General features: G+C 53.1%; 1 pseudogene; it reads left to right on the forward strand.

Moving 5' to 3' along the window:
* The first annotated feature begins 2813 nt into the window (after window positions 1-2813).
* On the forward strand, window positions 2814-3843 carry LOC147688998 (armadillo repeat-containing protein 10-like; annotated as a pseudogene).
* Window positions 3844-4196: the final 353 nt, after the last annotated feature.

Here is a 4196-nt window from a genome sequence, read left to right on the forward strand (position 1 = left end):
ACCTGGGGCTCCTGAACTTTGGCCCGCACCTTGCTCCGGTTGCGCTGCTTCAGCGCTGCCTTGCCTGTCTGCTCACCCCCCACCGCCGTAACCCTACAACCACCATTACGGCTGCTGAGAGGGGGTGACCAAGGAGCCAGGAGGACTACAAACCCCAGCACCACTCGCGGCCGGAATCCGCACACAGCGTTATCGCGCCAGGAGGCGCATAAATTATCTGGTCATTTCCTGCGTCGGGCTGGGCCATGGACTTTGTTTTTTTGCGGCCTAGTGATACCCTAAAACTGTGAGACTATTTATGTTATGTATTAATGTATCTTGTAATATTATATTTAGATCCCTAGTTATCGTAGTTTTATTAGTGTGAGTTATTCACAATAGCTACGGTGCTTTTAAATATTGTTTTGTAAATCTCATTTGGAAACATAACAATGTCCAAACTTAGATCTGCTAAAACCCCCTTAGTGACCACCACAATGGATAACTACTTGGTTAAAGTAGTAAATAAAATTAACAAAGACTGGCGCCTCTCATTAAGCCAGGTAAGTCCCCCGGCTTCACCCACAAGCCTGCTTGCCCCCCCAGAAGCTCTTGTTCTAGATCATGGGTACTCACAAACTTTCTCTCAGGGGCCAAAGTTACAATGTGGTTTGTGGCCGAGGGCCGCACCAGTGGGGGCGGGGTCAGTGAGAGAGGGGGCGGGGCTAGAGACCAAAAAAAACTGTGACTATGAGGTTGAACACAGGCCCCTGCAGTGGACGTCTTCATCCACTGACCCACCAGATCCAGCATACACACATATCTCTCTCTCTCTCCCTCTCCCTCTCCCTCTCTCTCTCTCTCTCTCTCTCTTTCTCTTCCTCTCCCTCCCTCCCTATCTTTCTCTTCCTCCCCCCTCTCTCCCTCTCTCTGTCTCCCTCCCTCTCTATGTCTTCCTCCCTTCCTCTGTCTCCCTCCCTCTCTCTGTCTCCCTCCCTCTGTCTCCCTCCCTCTGTCTCCCTCCCTCCGTCTCCCTCCCTCTCTGTCTCCCTCTCTCTGTCTCCCACCCTCCCTCTGTCTCCCTCCCTCCCTCTCTCTGTCTGTCTCCATCCCTCCCTCTCTGTCTCCCTCCCTCACTCTGTTTCCCTCCCTCCATCCCTCTCCCTCCCACTTTCTCTCTCTCTCTCCATCTCCATCCCTCCCTCCCTCTGTCTCCCTCCCTCCCTGTCTCCCTCCCTGTCTCCCTGTCTCCCTCCCTCCCTCTCTGTCTTCCTCCCTCTCTGTCTCCCTCCCTCTATCTCTCTCCCTCTATGTCTCCCTCCCTCTGTCACCTGCCCTCTGTCTCCTTCCCTCTCTCTCCTTCCCTCTCTGTCTCCCTCCTTCCCTCTCTGTCTCCCTCCCTGTCTCCCTCCCTCCCTCCATGTCTCCCTGTCTCCCTCCCTGTCTCCCTCCCTCCCTGTCTCCCTCCCTGCCTCCCTTCCTGTCTGCCTCCCTCTCTCTCTGTCTTCCACCCTCCCTCTGTCTCCCTCCTTCTCTGTCTCCCTCCCTTTCTGTCTCCCTCCCTCTCTGTCTCCCTCCCTCTCTGTCTCCCTCCCTCTCTCTGTCTCCCTCCCTCTCTCTGTCTCCCTCCCTCTCTCTGTCTCCCTCCCTCTCTCTGTCTCCCTCCCTCTCTGCCTCCCCCCTCTCTCTGTCTCCCTCCCTCTGTCCCCCTCCCTCCCCCTGTCTCCCTCCCTCCTGCTCTGTCTTCCTCCCTCCGACTCCCCCCTCTCTGTCTCCTTCCCTCCCTCCCTCCCCCTCCCTCCTGCTCTCTGTCTCCCTCCCTCCTGCTCTCTGTGTCCCTCCCTTCTGCTCTCTGTCTCCCTCCCTCTCTCTCTGTCTCCCTCCCTCTCTCTCTGTCTCCCTGACTCTCGCTGTCTCCCTCCCTCTCTCTTTCTGTCTCCCTCCATCTCTTTCTGTCTCCCTTCCTCTCTCCCTCGCTCCCTCCCTCTATCTCCCTACCTCTGTCTCCATCCCTACTTCTGCCTCCCTCCCCTACTCTCCCTCTCTTTCCCTTCCCTGACTCTCCCTCTCTCCCTCCCCTGACTCGCCCTCTCACTCACTCCCCTGACTCTCTCCCTCCCTTGACTCTCTCCCTCCCTCTCTTTCCCTCCCTCCTTTGCCCTCCCCTGACTCTCTCCCTCTATTGCCCTCCCCTCACTCTCCATCCCTCCCTCACCCTGCCCTGGCTCTCCCTCTCTCTCCCTCCCTCGCCTTGGCTCTCCCTCTCCCTCCCTCTGTCTCTCCCTTCCTTTCCCTCCCCTGACACTCCCTCTCTCCCCCTCCCTGACCCACCCCGAATATCGCACTCTCTACCTCCATCGCCCTCCCCTGACTCTCCCTCTCTCTCCCTCCATCGCCCTCCCCTGACACTCCCTCTCTCTCCCTCCATCGCCCTCCCCTGACACTCCCTCTCTCTCCCTCCCCTGACACTCCCTCTCTCTCCCTCCCCTGACTCTCCCTCTCTCTCCCTCCATCGCCTTCCCCAGACACTCCCTCTCTCTCGCTCCCCTGACTCTCCCTCTCTCTCCCTCCCCTGACACTCCCTCTATCCCTCCATCGCCCTCCCCTGACTATCCCTCTCTCTTGCTCCCCTGACTCTCCCTCTCTCTCCCTCCATCGGCCTCCCCTGACACTCCCTCTCTCTCCCTCCCCTGACACTCCCTCTCTCTCCCTCTCTCTCCCTCCCCTGTCTCTCACTCTCTCTCCCTCTCTCTCCCTCCCCTGACTTTCCCTCCCTCGTCCTCCCCTTTGCACACTGTTAAAAGTAGGTTGTGAAGGATGCAGCTTCGCCCGTCATGGGCCCACACGGGAGGACTCTTCTTGGATTCCAGCTTGGGTTGGTGGTCGGCTCCAGCGTATGCTACTGGCTGTACAAACGCCTTTTACGCAGTGAGCCGTCTAAACCGGGGTCTTACACAGGGGACGGTGCGGGGGCAACACAGAACAGAGATGAGGGGGATTCCAAGAGCCTGATTTGGGCCTCTGAGGCAAGAGGCGGTCTCCTGCGCAGTGTGTCCGGAATGACTTTGGTGGCCAAAGTGAGGGAGAACCCTACAGATGTTCTAATAAATCCATCAAGCAATTTGGATGCTCAACGTCTACAAAGAGTTATTGAACTGCTTGAAGCCACAGAAGAATCGTCAGTTCGAAAACAAGACTTGATTACACTTAGTAACAGTGCTGCATTTTCAGTTAATCAAGATCTTATTCGTAATTTAGGGGCTCTTCCAGTAATTGGAAACATGCTTTCAGATCCTGTTCCTGAAGTCCAGGCACAGGCTTTAAATGCGCTTAACAACTTGAGTATGAACTTGAGCAATCAGGAACAGTTAAAGATTTATATTGAACCTATTTGTGCAGCTGTTGAAGTTGCTCCACTGAACTCTGACCTGCAGTTAGCTGCACTTAGGCTGTTAACTAACATGTCTGTTACAAACGAGTACCAAGACATGATCGTAAAATCCTTACCTTGCTTTCTTCGTCTGTGGTCTCATGGAAATGAAAAGACGCAGATTCATGTTTTGAAGGTGCTTGTGAATTTGCAAACCCATCGCTCACAACAGATCTTCTGTGTACTCAAGTACCTTCCTCGTTGGCATCCTTCTTCCACACATGCACAAATGATGACATCTCCTACAGGGGCTCACCTTTGTGGCAAATCTGAATGAAAATATGGACAGTGGAGCCGCTCACCGTCAGTACCACGAAGGCTCGCTCTTCTCTTGGTTGTTCGGAGATTCAAGGCAAAGCTTCTTGGTATCCTTGTTACAGCATCCGGATGAGAAAGTGAAAAAGCAAATAGCCAAGTCAAGTCAAGTCAAATAGGCTTTATTTCGACATAAAAAAATATCTTAAAAAGCATACATACATGATAAATTCAATTTTAAACATTGCTAGATAAAAAAGCATAAAAAAACCCTTACATACTAGGAATCAACGTTTTTTCCTACAATTTCTAGAGGGGGAATTATATAAATTAGCTAAAAGAGATAGGCCGAGAACAGACCATAAGTTTAAAATCATGATTAAACAATTTGCCTAAGTCTTTTTGACCGAATCCGCCATGCCCACCCTAAGTATTTCGAGGTGGCGCATGCAAAAAATGTACGAGTGTCTGTAAGTAGTATTCTTAGTGCCACGTTACAATGTCTGGTGCCCAAGGTGAGACACATTGGTTT

The sequence above is a fragment of the Lissotriton vulgaris genome, chromosome 10 (genome assembly GCF_964263255.1).
Source record: "Lissotriton vulgaris chromosome 10, aLisVul1.2, whole genome shotgun sequence".
Lineage (NCBI taxonomy): Eukaryota > Metazoa > Chordata > Amphibia > Caudata > Salamandridae > Lissotriton > Lissotriton vulgaris.